The sequence below is a fragment of the Tamandua tetradactyla genome, chromosome 1, assembly GCF_023851605.1.
Source record: "Tamandua tetradactyla isolate mTamTet1 chromosome 1, mTamTet1.pri, whole genome shotgun sequence".
NCBI classification, from domain to species: Eukaryota; Metazoa; Chordata; class Mammalia; order Pilosa; family Myrmecophagidae; genus Tamandua; species Tamandua tetradactyla.
In genome coordinates this window covers 197,024,485-197,044,158 of record NC_135327.1, presented here as the reverse complement: position 1 = coordinate 197,044,158, position 19,674 = coordinate 197,024,485, and the positions used below count along the sequence as shown (strand labels likewise).

Sequence of the window (19,674 nt, the reverse complement as noted above, 5' to 3'; positions counted from 1 at the left end):
AGAAGCAGAAATCTTTGTGAATGGGGCATTTTATTTTCTGTTTTTAGTTGGGAAGCTAGTGCCATTTTATTGTCATTTTATTGTCTCAATTCCAAATTCACCCTTCATTGCCTGATCTACAAAAAAATGGATAGGGACTCTTTAAAAGTTGTCCTTTGCCAGCTGACCTGATGGTAAGCTTTGTCAGGAGAGGATGCCACAGAGAAACTCAGGATGGAGGGGTCTAACTCTTTTGCCAGGCTTCACTTTTTTTCCTCCACTGATTGATGCTCCAATGCTTTATGCCTGCAGAGTGTAACTTTCTCCAGAGTTTGGCTGCTGTGTACTTTTTCTAACTCTTAATCAGGCAATTATGGTATAGCTTGGAGTCCAGATATCATGGGTCTGTGTCTTAGTAACTTAGGTTACTTCTCTGTACCCTGTCCTCAACCCCATGCACACACATGCTGGGAACTGGCCATCCAGCAAACTAGCCACTCACCCTTCATCCCACACAGTAGCCTGAAGCCTCCCTAGACCAAGCCATACACAAAAGCATGCTAGATCGCTGCAGAAGGAAGCTTCTGTAGCTCCCAGTTTCAACAGGGCTCACAGAAGTTCCCCAAGTATCTCTAAGAATCTGACTCCCTCTGCCCATCTGTCCATCAATCTTGACTTGCCTGCATCCTGGAGGTTTGTTTCCCACAGCCCTTCTGATATGGTTACCCTATATTCCAGACTTCACAGTGACAGTAGTAGTCTGACTCTGTATGTGCCTACCTCCTTGTGTGCCCAACTGTGTGCCCTCCAGGACTGGCATAACTGTGCCCCAGAGAGTTTCGTATGCTCACCTACTAACTGTGACCAGCTCTAGCCCAGGCAATCCAGTGAACTTTTCTGCCATTCAGCGAGCAACAACACCTTCTTCAATGCAGTCTAAACCCCTCTTCCAAGTTAATCCTTTAGGATGTCCTTTAGAATTCTTGTTCCATCTTTATAATTACTCTCTCATTATAGCTTAACAATTCTTCATATTAAAATTTCCTTGCTTTTTTTTTTTTTAACATGGGCAGGTACCGGGAATCGAACCCGGGTCTCCAGCTTGGCAGGCGAGAACTCTGCCTGCTGAGCCACTGTGGCCCACCCAAAATTTCCCTGCTTTTAAGTTACTGTTGGACCCAGATTGATACAGATGCTAAGGATTTTCATAAGTTGATCTTGAATTTGGCATCATTGCTGAACCTATTCGTTCAGACAGCTTGTTGATTTTATTGGCTTTTTTACTGTCAAATATTATATCACTATATATATGTGTATATATATATACTTCCCTTCATAATTCTGTTTTTTAATTAAAGAAGCTGTAGTTATACAGAAAAATCATGCAGAAAGTAGAGAATTCCCATATATCTTTCATCCTCAACATACACACACTTTCCTTATTATTAATACTTTGTGTTAGTATGGTAACTTTGTTACAACTGATGAAACAATATTCTTATGATTAGACTATAAACTGTACTCCCTAGTTTACATTAGGGTTCACTGTTCATGTACAATTCTATTGTTTTTAAAATTTTTATTCGAGTAACAGACATAGAACATAACATTTCCCCTTTTATTTTATTATGTTTATTAGAAAAGTTGCAGGTTTATAGAAAAATCATGGATAAAATATAGTGTTCCCATATGCCACCCTATTATTAATACACTGCATTAGTGTGGTAATTTGTTAAAATTGAGAAAAGAGCATTTTTATAATTGTACTATTAACTATAGTCCATGTTTTTTATTAGTACCTACTATTTGTGTTTTACAGTCCTATGCTTTTATTTAAAATGTATTCTAGTAACATACATACATCATAACATTTCCCCATTTAACCACATTCAAATATACAATGCAGGGGTGTTACTTGCATGTACAATGTTGTGCTACTATCACCATGGTCCATTATTAAAACTTTTCCATTACCCCAGACAGCAAATCTGGTACCAATTAGGCATTAACCTCCCCATTCCCTACCTCTCTCCCACCCTGGCCCCTGGTAACTGGTATGTGAGTTTTCTACTTTATTAACTTGCAAATTCGAATTATTTCATACAACTGAGATCATATACTCTCTGGGTACATTGGCCAGGGCCTCCAATACCATGCCAGATATTGGGGTATTGACAGCAGGAATCCTTATCATGTTCCCCATTTTGAAGGAATGCATCCACAATTTCTCTATCACATCTATTATCTGCTACAGATTTTCTGCACTAAGTTAAGGAAGTTTTTTCTATTAGTAATTTTCTAATAATTTTTTTACAATGAATGGATGTTTACTTTTATCACATGGTTTTTCTGAAGTTTTTGAGATAATCCTGAGTTGTTTTGTTTCTCCAGTAGACTACTGCAAATACACTGATAGATGTTCTCATAATAAAGAGGACAAGGAGTACAATAAAATGTGGAGGAGATTCCAGCTAATAGTTTAAAATATCGTCTTGCCACAAATTTATAGCTGTATATCCAGAAAGTGTTAGCCTATTCCAAGAAGGAAAAGGCATGTGCTTCAATTAGTATCCATACCTGCTTTAAAATTTTGATTGTAAATTGTCAGCTAGGAATAGTTTTTATATCAAAAAGGATCTATTATAGGACACCCAAAACAACAGGCCAAGTCCTTAATCTTGAGGCTTAATCTTATGAAGCTTATATAGGTAGTTGAGAAGCTTAGCCTACCTATAGATATGCCTAAGAGTTACTTCTGGAGGACCTCTTTTGTTGCTCAGATGTGGCCTCACCCTCTCCAAGATCAACTCTGTAAGTGCGAGGAACATGACATCCACGGGTAAAAGTCTCCCTGGTGGTGTGGGAGATGACTTCCAGGGATGAGTCCAACCCTGGCACCATGGGATCAACAATGCCATCCTGATCAAAAGGGGGAAAAGAAGTGCAACAAATAAGGTATCAGTGGCTGAAAGAATTCAAATAGAGTCAAGAGCCTACTTTGGAGGTCACTCTTATGCAAGCTGCAGCTAGACATTGCTACCTATCATAACCTGCCAACCCCCAACCAGGACCATTCCTGCCAATCCTAAAGAATACCTAGAGCAATATATAAGATTCTACAAAGGTTCCATGCACTTGTGTAACTTTCCAGAAGCCTACAACCTCCAGATGGATCCCTGAACCAGATAAGTTCTGAAATCTAGAGGGCCCAGCTCTCCAGAACATCAGATAGTTCCATCTCCCTACCCCATATTATTGACAGCCCCTTCCAACGTGAAAAAGTTTGGCCATAGCCCAAATACCCTGAAAGAGAGGGATAAAAAGATCAAAGGTGATGGTAGAGTTATATAGAGAAGATAGGGTTTAACAAACAAATATGATTGCTGAATCACTAAATTGATATTTATTTTAATCCTGAATATCTTAGAGCAGCTAGAAGTAAAAACCTAAAATTGTGGAATTGTAACCCATGTCAAACTCTGAAATTTGTTCTACAACTAATTGTTGTGCTGTGCTTTGAAATTTATTGTTTTTTGTATATGTTATTTTTTACAAAAAAGAAAAAAAGGCAATAGTGATGATAAAAAATATTTATTCCTTCTAGCCTCCTATATATCCTAGAGCAGCTAGAAGGAAAAATCTGAGAGGATGGTATGGTAGCTCATGACAAACTCTGGGATCTATCTTGTAACTACTCATTGAGGAATGCTCTGAAAATTAATGCTTTTTTCTTCCTTTGATTTATATATATGTTATATTTATTATACAATATAAAAGTTTACAAAAAGATATGTGCTTATTGTATAAAAACTAAAGCAATTTGCAAGACACAAAGTAAAAACTGAAAGTCTCTACCTTTTCTTTTGTCTCCTGTTACACAGCAGTAGTCCATAACCTAGAATTTAAGAACACCATTTTGACTATCACAATTAGAATATACAGCCCATCAAATTTCTGAGAACTGAATAGAAATGATAGCGAAAAATATATATTTGAGAAAAGTACCACATAGTAATCCTTTAAAGGATTAAAGTAATTAAGATAAAGGTTTAAAGCAATGCTTTAAAAATCTTAAAGTATTATCATCTCTGTTGAATTTTTTATATTATAGCTATAGTCCAAAGGAAGGTAGAAAGGAGAGAATTTTGAGGTTTCCTCCCCTTGAAAAAATTCTTAATTACTTTTTACAGCCTCAGAGGCACCTAGAAAAAAGTAATTTTATGTGGGAGAAATAAAGTGATATCTTTCCCCAGCATGGAATGGGTAGCAGGGAGAAGGTGAGTAAAGGGATAAATGTGGAGACATGACATCTTCTAACTGTTCCTCTGTGAGCCCCCCATAGTATGAGTCTATAATTTAATTTGAAGATTATGACATCCCAAAGCTGTGTATAGACCCAAATTTCATTACTAATCCAAATTTATTCCTAGCATTTGAGTCTCTTAGCTGCACTTGAAAATGGAATATTTTTCTTAATTTCCTCCTCAGATTGTTCATTACTAGGGTATAGAAACACTTCAGTTTTTTCATGTTAATCTTGTGCCCTACCACTTTGCTGAATTCATTCAACTCTAGTTGTTTTGTTTGTTGGTTTTTCAGGTTTCTCTAGTATAAAATCATGTTTTCTGCAAACAGGGAGTGTTTTATTCCTTTTTCCTTTCCTATTTGGATGCATGTTATTTCTTTTTCTTGCCAATTGTTCTGACTAGGACTGCCAGTACAGTGTTGAATAACAGTGCTGACAGGGTCATCCTTGTCTTGCTCCTGATATTAGAGGGAAAGTGTTTAGTCTCACCATTGAGAATGCTGTTAGTAGTTTTTCACATATGCCCTTTCTCATTTTGAGGAAATTTCCCTCTATCATCATCTTCTACATGTTTTTATCAAGAAAGTATGCTGGATTTTGTCAAATATCTTTTCTGCAACAACTGAGACTATCATGTTTTGTTTTGTTTTTTCTCTTTGTTCTGTTAGTGTGGCATATTCCATTAATTGATTTTCTTTCATTAAACTATGCTTGCATACTTGGGATAAATCTCGCATGATCATGATGTATAATGTTTTAATGTGTTATCGAATTCAGTTTGCTTCTATTTCATTGAAGAATTTTGCATCTGTATTCATAAGGGATAAAGGTCTGTGGTTTTCTTGTGGTGTCTTTATCTGGCTTTGGTATTAGGGTGATGTTGGTCTAATAGTATGAGTTAGGTAGCATTCCATTCTTTTCAATTTTTTTGAAGAGTCTGATCATGATTGGTGTTAATTTGTCTTGTAAAGCTTGGTAGAATTCATCTGTGAGGAGGATATTTCATCCTGGGCTTTTCTTTGTGAGTAGCTTTCTTTCTTTTCTTTTTTTTTTTTTTTTTTAACTTTTTTTATTGTATAGTATAACATATACACAAAACAAAGAAATAAAAAAGCAATAGCTTTCAAAGCACTCTTCAACAAGTGGTTACAGGACAGATCTCAGAGTTTGTCATGGGCTACCATACGATCCTTTCATGTTTTTCCTTCTAGCTGCTCCAGAATATAGGAGGCTAGAGGGCTTAAATATTTTTTATCATCACAATTGACTGTTTTCCCTTATTTTTTTTGCAAAAAAGAACATATATACAAAAAAGCTATAAATTTCAAAGCACAGCACCACAATTAGTTGTAGAACATATTTCAGAGTTTGACAAGGGTTACAATTTCACAATTTTAGGTTTTCATTTCCAGCTGCTTTAAAATACTGGAGATTAAAAGAGATATCAATTTAACGATTCAGCATTCATATTCATTTGTTAAATCCTATCTTCTATGTATAACTCCACCATCACTTTTGATCTTTCCATACCTCTCTTTAGGGTTGTTTGGGCTATGGCAATTATTAATATCAGTTATGAAAGATAATTCTTGGATTAAGTAAGAGTTGCAAACAGAAGGTTCCTGTGCTGTACCAAACCTCACAGTATTTTAAGAACAATAAGTTACCATTTAGAAATCTGGATATGTGACATAAAATTCTGGATTTCCAGCTTCCTTAGAAAATTGTAAGATCTGGTAATATTTTTTATACATTCTCAAATGTAAATAATTACTCAAAACTGAATAGCAGGGAGCTTCTTTAGTCATCATAGTTCCTACCACTTCCTAAGATCCCCAAACACAGGAGCCAAGTTTTGTCCTAGACTTGGCCTGCCTGGTCCTTATAATCATTGGAGTTTTTCATCCCTGGTGTAAGAAAAACTTTATGCCATTTTCAGGAATGTTATCAATAATGCTAGTATAGGCTGCACTTGGATTTACATTACATAATTCCAAGAAATCAATGTGTTTATGGATCCAAGTGACATGAAATTAAGGAAAAACTTCCTAGAACAATGTTTCTCAAAGTATAGTCCACAGGAACACCAATTAAAAGACATTTGCAGGCAAGCAACAGTGGCTCAGTGGCAGAATTCTTGCCTGCTATGCCAGAGATGTGGGTTTGCTTTCCGGTGCTTGCCCATGTAAAAAAAAAAAAACAAAAAAACAAAAAACATTTGCAATTTGGTGTCTGTTGAGACTAGAATCAGTTCTCAAACTTTTAGACTCTCTGGAAATAGGCCCAGGTATATGCAATTTAAATAGTTTGCCCAAGTTATACATACATATACTAAATTTCAAGTATCAGTGTCATGGTAAAACAAATAATTAGATCTATTAAAGAACAGAAAAATAAACCTTTAATTTGCAAATTGTTTTCCATGCAACGGTCCTTAGACAGAACATAAACGTTCTAAGAGAATCCAGAAGTGGAAGAAACTAATTCTAGCTGAAAAGATCAGGGAAGGTTGACATGGGAAATGGTAGAATTTGAGTTGGCCCTTGATGAACACAGAAATTTGAACATGTGGAGAATGGAAGGAAGGGTGTTCCAGGGAGTAGCAGGAAATTTAGGGGCATGTAATGGGAAGGAAATCAATGTATTTAAGTTATCATGAAGCCCTCATTAAAAGTAGTGGGTACAGGACTAAGCTTGGTGAAGAAGCTAGAGCCTTAACACGGACAGATAAGTTTTTGAAATGAGGGCTAATATAATCAGAACCATATATTGGGAAGATTTGTCTGGCATGAGTAGAAGCAGAAAAGACTAGAGGCCAAGAGGTGCTTTAATGATGCTTAAACTAAAGGAATAATACGATATGAAAAGGAGGAAACATATTCCTCCTTTCAATTAAGGAGTAAAAATGATAGATAGTACTTGCAACTGATTGGTTTCAAAAGGCAAGGGAGGGGATGGTAGAATCAGAGATGGCTAGTCCCAAAGCCTATATAAGTAGTTTTGTAGTTCTCAACCTTGGCTACATGTTTGAATCACCTGGGAGCTTTCAAATATGCTGATGGCTTACAAATTCCTATTTAATTCAGTGTGGTGGGGGTTGGGAATGAGGCCTGTGCATCAGATTTTGATACACCACCCCTACCCCCACCCCATGCCATTCAAGCATGCAGCCAAACTGACACCCACCTACCTAGATCCAGGATGATCAGGAGTGTTCAAAGATGTTGGTTTGGAAGGAAACAGAAAGTCATTCTGGACCAAGTGAGGGCAAGATGTTGGTGGCAATTTCCCCATGCAGATGACCAATAAATATTGGAAATGCATATTAGCAGTTATTAAGAAGCTGATTCACTATGAAGAGATGATCACTGAAAACACTTGCTCTGAATATTGTTTGCAAGTTGACTGGGTACTTGGCAAATAGTAACTAAGTTACAAAATTGTCACAGGAAAGAGACACAGGGACAAAGGTGGGCCAGTACTAGAACCTGGGGAATATTTTCTACAGGTAGGATTCAAGAAAGTAGACTATTTTAATGTTCAACATTTGAATTCCCCATTCTTCCTTCCTTCCCTCTCATTTTGAGGATTTACATTTATATGCTAGGAAAAGTAGAAAAAGAGATAACAGTACCTGTTTCATGAAATCCTTCATTCTAGTGCAAGTGAAAATCAACAAGGAAATGAATAAACAGAATAAAGAGGGACCAAGATAAATGCTTTTTAAAAAGTACTGGGACTAAAAAATAAAAAAAATAATAAATACATATTAAAAATAATAAATACACAAAAAATAAAAAAACAAAAAGTACTGGGACATGATATTTTGAACCACTGATAGTATACTTTGGATGATTACATGGTATGTGAATATATAATACATATCAATAAAAATTTTTTAAAAACTTCTGGGAGAAAGAATGAGAGACCTACTTTAGCTAGGATGTATGGAGCATCATTTCTTTAGCAAAGAAATGAATGAAGAGGTAATTAAGCTGAAGACATGAAGGATGAAAAGGAGACAGTAAGTTCTTGAGACAAGTCATTTAAGCTTTCTGGGCATTCAGGCTTTCGAAAATATAATTCCCATGAAAGCCTAAGCAAAAAGAAGTACAGTGCAAGAGAAAGTCAAAGTTTACTTAATATTGTTTGCTTATCCTGATTGATTTCCTTTGAGTTTATGTGAACCCATATGGATGCCAAGCAGTTATTTTTAAAGGTTTCCTTTAGTCCAACTAGGCAATTCAATATTGAAAAAAGAAAGAGACAGTTGCTTGCATAAGCAAGTTTTTTCTACTAAAGAAAAATATGGTGGATATTTATTCCTTATATGTATGCTCACCTTCTTCCAAAGGGACTGAGGCTGCTATAAAATGAAATAGAAAATTCTTTGGCTCAAATTCAAAATTTCCTTTCAGCATAAAAAGTCAATGCAGGCTGGAATTCTTTTTGTTGTTGTTTGTTGTTGCTATATTTGTCTTCATTTTTTAAATTTTACCTTCCTAAGACCCTATTTCATTTTTCAGTATAGGGAATGCAAGACCTTCCCCAGGATGCACAGTTTTCTTTGCATTCAAACACATACACAAAAGCACTTTAAATGCAATTCTTGGTTGGTAAATGTATAGTTTCTAGTAGAAACCTCAGATAAGCATAAGTCATATATTTTAAATAAAAGAATAACTTAAATAAAAAAGGCTCCTGTAGGATATTCAACTGATTTGCTAACACTCTACCTGCCTGCCTTTTCTAGTAATCTTTTAATTAAATTTTCATATTGTTGTTGTAGTCTTATCCAGAGCTGGGCCTTAAAATGGTTTTCTCCAAGCCTACAAAATTGTAATAGAGCCAACTGGCCAAAAGTTTCTGAAAAACCATCTACCTACAATTTTAATAATTCTAACCTATGGTAGGGTAAATTATGTACCTTCAAAAACACATGTTCTTAATCTTAATCTGCATCCCTGCAGATAAGAATCCATTGTAAATAGGACTCTCAGAAGATGTTATTTTTCGTTAAGGTATGGCAAACTGAACCAGAATGGACCTTAATCCAGATTACTGGAGGCTTTAAAAAGCAAACCCAGAAGTCACAGAAGTGAGAAAGGAGAGCATTACCATATGACAGGAGGCAGAGATAAGTCAAGGAACCCTACGAATTGCTGGCAGCCAGCATCAGAATGCTACATACTTAAGGGAGAAAGCATTTTCTTTCTGAGGCTTTAACTCTTCTTGTAGGCTCAAAACCATGATCTCATAAACGCTTATTGTTCAAGTCAATTCTTTGTGTGATATTTGTCATAGCATCCTGACAAACTAAGACATACGATGACGAAACCTTTCTTTCCTTTTGAAATCTGTTCACCTTCCTAGACATATTATTGCTCTTCCTGATACCCTAGCAACCTAATACCTATTTTTCTGATTCAAGGATAATCACCCACATGGTTTGATATGTATTGCCACAATCAAAGATTCCCCTTCTCCAAACAGCCACTTACCTTCTTAGATGCTCTGAATCATATAATTCTCCTCTTCAAAGGTGATGAAGGGGAGAATCGATAACAGGAACTCAGATACATGTATACCAATCTTCACAGTAGCATTATTCACAATAGTCAAAAGTGGAAGCAATACAAATATCAACAGCTGAATGGCTAAACAAAATGTGTATATACATACAATGGATTATTATTCAGTGATCAAAAGGAACAAAGTTCTGATACATGCTACGACATGGATGATCCTTGAAGACATCATGTGGAGTGAAATAAGCCAGACACAAAAGGACAAATATTGCTACTATTCCACTTATATGAAATATCTACAATAAGCAAATTCATGGAGACAGAAAGTAAATTAGAAGTTATCAGGGGCCAGGAGGAGGGGGAAATGAGTTGCTTAATGGGTACAGAGTTTCTTCTTGAGGTGATGAAAAAGTTTTGGCAATGGGTGGTGGTGATGATGGTGCAATATTGTGAATGTAATTAATACCACAGAATTGTATACTTAACAATGATAAAAATGAGAAATTTGTGTTATATATATATTGATAGCCACAATAAACTTTTTAAAAATTATTTTTGTTTTAAGAAACGAAGGGGTAGAAGATGGCTAATAGGTTTTTTTTTTTAAATACATGGACAGGCACCGGAAATCGAACCTGGGTCCTCTGGCATTCCAGGCAAGCATTTTTGCCTGCTGAGCCACCACGGCCCACCCTACTAATAGGTTTTAAGAGCAGTAGGGAAAGACACTGTGCACCATCCTTCTCTGCTCAAAGCTGATTTCACAGATGCGGCATCAGTATGACATGTAATTTGAGTTACTTTTCTAATATTGGGAGTAGGTTATGCTCAGCCATCTGTCCTCTCTTGCCCAGTCCCCTAGAGATAGCTGGAAAACATTCTTGAAATCTGGAGACAATAACATCTGTAGTTATCAAATAATTTTTTTTTAGTTTCTTTTATGGAACTAAAACTCAGTAAGTATATTCTCAGCTTGATTTTTAGTTTTTACCCCTACTCTTTATTATTTTATCTTCTTTTGATTATATAAGCACTAGCTCATTAGAAAATTTTGGAAAATCCAGAAAATATCCCACTACTCAGCGATAACTGTTACTATTTGCCATATTTTCTTCTAACCCTTTAAATATATTTACATAAATTTTAATTTAAAAACTAAAATAATATTTAAACCTCTAAACATATATATTAAACATTTATTATTCTGATATATAACATATATACAAAAAAGTAATAAATTTCAAAGTACACTGTAACAAGTAGAACAGATTTCAGAGTTTTGTATGGGCTATAGTTCCATAATTTCAGTCTCTCTGGAGACTAAGAGAAATATCCATATAATGATTCAGCAGTCATAGTCATTTGTTAAATCCTATTCTCTGTTATAACTCCCTCTCCTTTGATCCTTCTCCTAATCTTTAGGGGTATTTGGATTATGCCCATTCTAATTTTTTCATGTTGTAAAGGGGAGTTGATAGTATGGAATATGAGGATGAAACTAGTTAATGCTCTTGGAGAGGCTGGCCCCATTGGGTTTTGGGACTTATCTGGCCTAGGAACCTATCTGGAGGTTGTAGGTTTCTGGAAAATAATTTTAATGTGTGAAACTTTTGTAGAATCTGACTGAGCCTAGGTGTTCTTCAGGTTAACAGGAATAGTTTTGTTTGGGGTTTGGAAAACCATGGTAATTAGCAATATCTAGTTGAAGCTCACATAAGAGTAGCCTCCAGAACAGCCTCTTGACTCTATTTGAACTCTCATAGCCACTGATACCTTACTTTGTTAAATTTCTTTCCCCCTTTTGGTCAGGAAGGTATTGTCACTCCCATGGTGCCATGGCCAGGCTCATCTCTGGGAGTCATGTCCCGGAGTCATGTCCCACATTCCCAGGGAGATTTTCACCCCTGGATGTCTCGTCCCGCAAAGTGAGAAGGACAATGATTTTACTTGCAGAGCTGGGCTGAGAGAGAAAGAGGCCATAACTGAACAAAAGAGGGTTTCTGGAAGTAACTCTTAGGCATAACTACAGGTAGGCTTAGCTTCTCCATTACAGAATTAAGCTTCACAAGAGCAAGCCTCAAGATCAAAGGGTTGACCTATTGACTGAGAGTTCCTAATAGTTTGAGACAGTATCAGGGGTTTCCCTGGTGATAAAGCTTAATATTTCCACATTTTTTATTCCATCCCTCAAGGAACTTTGCCAATACTTTTTCATTATCTGCCCAACATACTCTGGGATATATCCAGGTATTACATTAAGTTATTCAGAATTACAAGCCCTCATTCCCATTCTGGGCCTAATGTGTTTGGGTTGTTTTAATGAGCTATCCAGACAGGTTGAGTTAGAATTGTGTGCTACAGAAAATTTAGGTTTGGGACAAAATAAACCTCTCTTCCTTTGGTCTCATATAGTAGGTTGAAGTTCTGTAATACAGACAATGTCATCCTTACCCTTGTTTTCTGAACTTCCAAATATATTTTTACATACTTTTTTCTTGCTTTTTCTTCACCTAACATTATGGTATAAGGATATTGTGCTAGTTTGCAAGCTGCCAGAATATGATACCACAAACAGAATGATTTTTTTAAAGAGGAATTTAATGAATTACAAGCTTACAGATCTAAGCCTACAAAATGTCCAGACTAAGGCATCCAGGTAAAGATATCTTAATTCAAGGAAGGCCAATGAGTCTGCAACACCGTGTCAGCTGGGTGGTCAAGTGGCTGGCATCTACTGGTCCCTTGCTCCCAGGTTCTGTTGCTTTCAATTCTATTCCTGTGGGGGTTCCTCATTTTGCTTCTCCAGGGCTGGGATTTCCTCTCTTGGCTTCTCTTGGCTCTCTCCAGGTTCTGGCTTGCTTAACATCTCACAATGATGTCTGTTGAGCTTCAAGCATCTCTGTGTTTCTGTCCTCTGAAGTAACTGTTCTCCAAGTGTCTACATCTGCTCTGTCTGTTCTGAGGCTTCTGTTGTTTCTGTAGACTCTCTCTAAAATGTTTAAAGGATTCCAGCAAACTAATCAAGACCCATCTGGAATGGTGGAGTCACATCACTATTCAAAGTTAACACCCATAATTGAGCAGGGCACATCTCCATGGAGATAATCGAATCAAAATTCCAACCTACATCATTCAATCAGGATTAAAAGGAACAGTTGCTCCCATAAAATTGGATCAGGATTAAAATATGGCTTTTCTAGGGTACATAATAGTTTCAAACTGGCACAGCCAAATTATTAATACTTTTTCATATAAATTCTTTTATATGAACATACAGACCTTACTTAAACTTTCACCCATCATACATTGGGAACCTGGACCCTAAATGATCTGAACTTTGTAGAGTTGGTCTACTTTCCCACACTCTTAACAATCATCAAAATGAACACTCCATCTGAATACAAACTTGGAACCTTTCTAGTGTGCAGCTGTTTTCATTGGGTTTTTGTTGTTGTTGATGATGATGTTTGGGGATGGGGAAAGAACACACAGGGAGGCAGCAGCTGTTTCTGTATCTATCTGCATTTATTTGACCTTAATGCCCAATCTTCTCCTTATTTTTCTCTCTCTTTCACCTCTCCTTTTCCTCCAAACATATTTGTTGCCTTAGTCTTGACTGATTCTTCCTCACCTCTGCCCCAGAAAGGAAAAATTTCTTCCTGAGGTTCTAAGTCTGATGCTAGTAGGAAAAGATATGACGACTATGACAGGAAAGGCCCAAGAGAAGACAGCTTGGAGTAGAGTCATGGAAAGGCAGGAAAGAAAATAGATCCATCCGGGTACTTTTTAGAAACCAGTAAGGGTCATAGGTCAGTATTGTTTCTCAAGAAAAGCAAAGTATAGCATTTATGACTTGGGCAAAAACCTTCCTATAAAATAAGCTAACCTCCACTCACTGCATGTTTCTCCCATGAACAAGTTCATGTTATCTCTTTAATGTGTGCTCTCTCTCTCTCTTTAATAAATTTTACTTCCTATTCCTACTGGCCCTGTGGTTTGTCTACATTCTTTTAGCAGCTTTAATGTGTACTCTTTCTCTTTCTCTTTAATAAATTTTATTTCATATTCCTACTGGTCATGTGGTTTGTCTAAATTCTCTTAGCAGCAGGACCGCTGAAATTGGAATGGGACTCTGCCGGCACCACTGCCAGAAGGGTACTGATTATAAGATTTGGGTTAGAGGGTCCAAAACAGCTATAAGAAGAAAAGGAAGAAGGGGCAGAAAATAGAAAACTAAAGTATGATAGTGTAACATAGTTCATATAAAGCACTTAGAGCAAGGCCTAGCACAAAGTTGTGCTCAATAATGTCAAGACAGTGTTATTATCATCGTTACTTCTGTAATCTTTGGGGGAATCCCTTGCACAATCTTTCACAGTTGACAGCTATTCCTAGGTTCTTTTAGTCAAGACTTCAAATAATGTTCATTTGAATGTGGCATGGGCTTTCGGAGTGGAAAATACAGCATGAAAACATTATATCCATTTTTTATTTAAAATTTCAGTTTGACACAATTTGACCTTTCTCTTTGCCTGAAGGACTGACGAGGGAAATAATGGGATGTACCTAATTTCCATATGTAATAACTTTTCATTTCAGTGTTCATCATACCTACCTAGAATAAAAACCTAAGATCATCTTTTCTCCCTAAGTCTTACTTTTCTCTATGACAGTATTTCATAATTTTAGATAACCTAGAGTAGGTATTCCAAACAGAGTACTACAGTCGCTAGGTGGTTGAAGTAAATGACTGCAGTGAGCCAGATGTATAAAGTGCATGCCCCGTCTAAAGGGGGCAGCAGCTAGTCAGCTATAGTAGAAGATAACAAGGCAAGAAATACGAGCCAGACCTTTCTAATTTTCAAGAAAAGCTAGAATTTTGTATTTTTATCTGCAGTCTCCCAGGTTTTTTTAAATCTTGTAAACTAACCTAAAAATTTCTAAACATTGTGAGAGACAAAATATATTTGCAGACTACTGGTTTGCAACCTTTAACTCAAAATATGTTTATTTCCCATTCATAGAACCTTTTACCCCCTTTGGTCCAACCTGAATTTCCAACCACACAGCCCACGCTGAGCTGCCATTAGAATGTCTTTACTGAGGCTAATACAACCCAGAAGTAAGGAGACTGTCTGCTCTTTTCTTTTACTCTAGGAAATGTATTATCCATTAAGAAACAAAACTGTGCCAAGATATTTTGCTAGGTAATTGTAAAAATCCTCTTACAGAAGGAAATTATACATTAAGTATTTAGGCAAAACAGTAACTCCATTTATAAAGGTAATTAATTCCCCAAATATATTCTAAAGGAATTTTTTAGAAAAGGACACAACAGAGGAAAAAACTAAGGCAAAATGTTTCTAATTTTCATATTTGAAGGGGGGAATGGAAGGAGTTAGCTTTCTTATGCAATTATTGGTTATAAAAAGAGATATGTTATACATGATTGTTCTGTAAATCCACTTTTCTAATTAAAAAAAAATTAATCTTATACAAACTTCTCCAGAGAATAAAAAGAGAGACTTCATCATATCAAAACACTCACTTTAAAAACCATTGTTTTCTACCTCTTGTTAAAGAAGTGAAAATACACACAAAAGTAACAAAATTCTTGTGTTAGTATTGCAGTTTTTTAAACAAAAACATTCTTTGGTTTTATTTATTAATTTAACAATATATATAATGGCTAAATTTCAGGATGCAGTTCTTATACAAGGATATATGATTCATTCTCAAGTTTTGACAGGGTTGACTTTCTGTTATTGACAATCTCATGGTTGGTTTGTTGTCTTCTCAGTATTAGTTAACATTAAAAGGGTGACCAAAAAAAGAAAAAACAACTTTTAGAGGGAAAAAAATAATAAAACCTTTAACATAACATACTACTTTTCACATACCTAAGGAGGGTTAAGAGCTCTAACACTGTTAAGTTATCAATTGATCAAAGCAGAAGGAAATTACTTCCTCTGGAAAATTACTTGGCTGTAAGGAATTAGCTATCATGTTAAGATAATAACCATGTATAAAAGCTCTTTCGTTGATTTGTTAGATTTTAAATTTTTTTAAAGAACTTTCAACTTTTATCCCAACTTATAAATAATACTATAGTATACTATATCATACTATACTCTACCATATTATACTATATGACAGCCCTTCAAGTATATTACTACTGCTAAATAATTAGTAAGCCCATTTTTATTTTGAATTTAAATACTTATTTTATTCTATCCATACTTAAATGTAAAATGTTAAATGTTTACCTTAAATGTAAAAACTTTACATCCGTACATTTGGCACATAGATAATTATAGTATTTTGTATTTTTCCCAAAGTAGTAGCTAAAACGCATTTAAATAAAGGCTGGACTTTAAAATTAAATTCTTTTATTGATGAAATATGTATTTGGTAAAGCAATAAAATGTTTTGAGTACAGTACTTTACATATAAACATTCAATAAGAATTTGTGGTATAAAGCAATGTTACTTGAATAAAAATGAAATATTTTTATTTGTTCTATGTAACTAACATCATTGTAAAGAAACAACTCAAATAATTACTATGTCGAAACTTCACAAATTTTAGCGTTTTTAATCCTGACTTTCCTCTTGGATTTATATAATTTGGCAAAGTAGAAGAGTTGGTCACTGTTTCGTAAAACAATGCATCACCTTGTTGTGGAGGAAAATTAACATAATTTGAATAACCAAGTAATGAGAATTAAACAAAGCATTACATTTACTGCCCATTCAATGGAAAAGTACTAAGCAAATTTGCATCGAGGAATAATGATGACTAAAATTAACACATTAACAGAAGTACTGCTTGATTAGAGATTCTGCATCAACATCCATTTTGAAGACGTTAAAAAGACGGATATAGCTTTTTATGAATCCATATTGAAGAGAGATGGACGTATGTTCCAACCACGAAAACTGCAAGGGCATAAATACCACACGCCTGAAGAAATTTACATCCCCGAGACTGGGATTAATACTTTTGACACTTTCATTTCATTTGCCTGTATCCAATTAGGAACTATTTGACCAAACCAGAACGACGAAAAGGCTAGCAAAAACGGGAAAATAGAAGGCTTCAACCTAGTCAATCCTATACTACCGTGACACAAAGAATCGTCTCGAAGTACTTCCAGACTCCTGTCAAATCTCTAGGGTCGTACCCACTAGCCACCCGAATTAATTTTAGTTCCTTCCTCGGTTGAAAACAGGCGAAGAGTAGGATGACTAAATGCGGCCTGACTCGAGCTTTATTGTGCAGTTTGTAGCGGGGCGCTCGCGCGGACTGCCGAGGGTTGGGGCGGCGGCGCAGCGGGGCGGCGAGGCCGCAGGGCCACAGCCTGCAGGCGCCCCGGCGAGCCCAGTCCGTTCCCCAACCCCGCGGCGAACGCGAAGGATCCTTCCGCATTTGCCGAGAGTGCAGAGTGCTCTTCCGCGTAAAGTAGTGCGTCGTGCAACCCCAGCTTCCGCAAACACCGGCACGAGCCGGAAAAGCTAGACCCCTCGAGAAACGAGTCCAATTTCCCCTGTAAGAATAAGTGGCGTGACAACGATCGAGGAGCGTGTGGGAAAATCCTAAACTTTAAAGGGGCGCCCGGGATAGGCCATATTTTAAACTGCGACGCTAGCTCCAAAACTGTCAGGGAAAGAATCACAGCTTTCCGAAGGCCGCCACCAGACTGGAAGGGACGCAAGGAAAAGCTGGGCTCCTCCCTGTAGCGACCCAGCCTGCGCCTCAGCTGGACCTGAGTACCGACCCGGCTCCCCGTGCGCTGTGGCAGGTTGAGAAGCAGCAGTAACTGCCGAATTCAGAGACATACATGCAAAGAATAGTTTACGGGCCAGGCAAGGGACACTCGGGCTGGACCTTTGGTCATCGCAGAGCTGGGGGCGGGGAGGGCAGGTGTCCTGAGCAGCTCGCGCTGAGGCGGCGCCCCAGCCCAGCCCCCACCGCCGCCGCGGAGGCAGGAAGAGGAAGGTGACGCGGTCTGGGCCTGCGGGCCGCCCCGGCCGGGCCTCGCGGGGCGGGGGCACCCTGGCTCGGGGAGGCGCTTGACCTAGTTTGGCCTAAAGTGGATTTGACAGGTTGTCAGCTCGGATCCCCTCCCCACCCCACCCCACTCCACCCCACCCCACTCCCCTTCCGGGTACCTCTCCCTGGGCGCCGAGCCCGGCCGCTCGCCCTCGCTGTCTGGACTCAGGTCCAGCCCCGCGCGCCGCCGCCGCGCCCCGCCCCTCCCCTGCTGGGCCCGCCTCCGCCCCGGCGCGCCCTCCCATTGGCCCCCGCGGTGCCTGGCACCCCGCCCCGCCTCCCCGCCCCACCCCCTCCTCTCCGGTCCCCTACTCTTCTTTCCCGAGCGGAGTGTGGGTTTTCCTCCTCCCCAGCGTTTGCTGGGTACCTTGGTCAGCCTCTAACTTCCCGTCTCGCTCCCTCGCTCCCTTCCTCCGCCGACTCCTGATCCTCCTCCTCATGTTTTCTTTACTACTCCGAATGTTTACTCTTTCCAACGTCTTCCCTCCCCTGGCTTTCCGCCAGCCTCCTGGAGCTTCTCTCCCTTCTGCTCTATACTAATCCAGCTCCAGCAGCCGCAGCCTCGCGTTTTCTGGGCTGCACCTTCTCCATCCTTAGCTTTTTCCTCTTTGCCTCAGGACTCCCGTGTCCCTACTTCTGTTGCTCTCCACCACGCCTGTATACTTCCATTCCACCCTTCCCACACTCTCCTCCTTTTCCCTCTTTTCCTCCCTTCTGTTTGTTTTGTGCTCTTCACTTCCCAGTTTTCTTTCATTCTGGAGATAAGAAGAAACTAATCCCTTCTCCAGTTTTTTTCTTATTAAATCTGTATGGCTCTAGTGTTTCTCCCTCTCTCCACCCCACTAATCAATTTCTCTTCCTCCTCCCTCTCACCCCTCCCCTCCTGGCTCCCTAAACTCAGCCAAGAGGTGCAGATCTCCCAGCACAATAAAAGAGAGGGCGAGGATAAAAATGATAGCTATCGATATTGAGTTTTTTTATTGCTTTTGGTTTTTGAAACGAAACGGAAAATGAACGCCCAAATAAACCCAGACCCTAAGGATCAAGACAGCTCTTAAAGTAACAGATGAGAGACTGTAATGACAAAGTTGATTATACCATCAAAACAATCTGCTTTTCCTCGGGAATCATCTTTTATTTTGATTGTTTATGCAGTACTGTTCTAACAGTTTAACATGTGGGTTTATTAAAATGGTTGTGCTGGTTTTGTAAATGACTGCTTTTGAATGTAAGGAAAAATTAACTGACCGATAAGACTGAAGTTTGGAGCTAATCCCCAGGAAAATCATTTTGAGTCCAACCAAAGAAACCCTTGATTATTCAAATGTCCAAACTCAAGTAACTTTCCCTAAGTCAATAAAGTGAACTGGTATTGCCTGCTCTCGCAGGGGTCTCTTACAAATCTGCTCATCAATGCTTCCAAGGCCCTGCTTATGGAATCCTGACTACCTCTCCAGCTCCAGCTCTCTACACTCCAATCACACTGGCCACCTTTCTGCCAAGCTCTTTTTTTGTCATGGAGTCTTTGCACTTGCTGTTGCCTAGCCTTTCTGGAACAAGTCTTCCTAAGACTCATGTGGCTCAGCTCATATGTCATGGCAGGGATATTTCTGGTTCCCTCACCACCTCCACCACCACCACCCCCTTAGGGCAATCTGAAATCATCTTCTTTAGTTGTTTGTAGTGTGTTTCTTCTTGGGAGGGAGCTTTTCTGTATTTTTTACAGAACTCTCTCCAGAGCACATAAGTACTATTCAATGAATAAATGAATGGTTGCATTGTGTTATCTAACAAATTAATCAAGATTT

General features: G+C 38.1%; 1 long non-coding RNA gene across 5 annotated transcripts in view; it reads right to left on the bottom strand.

Moving 5' to 3' along the window:
- Positions 1 to 18,063, bottom strand: part of LOC143674711 (uncharacterized) — a 221,941-nt gene extending 203,878 nt beyond the window's left edge. For 4 of the 5 annotated variants that reach the window (XR_013171190.1, XR_013171185.1, XR_013171187.1 and 1 more), the window contains exons 1-3: positions 17,986 to 18,063; positions 3,835 to 3,874; positions 2,710 to 2,898 (exon numbers count right to left, since the gene is read on the bottom strand). This is a non-coding gene — a long non-coding RNA (uncharacterized LOC143674711). Of the gene's footprint in view, positions 1 to 2,709; positions 2,899 to 3,225; positions 3,353 to 3,834; positions 3,875 to 17,985 lie in introns of those variants that run through there. The other variant, XR_013171191.1, reaches the window with a different exon arrangement.
- Positions 18,064 to 19,674: the final 1,611 nt, after the last annotated feature.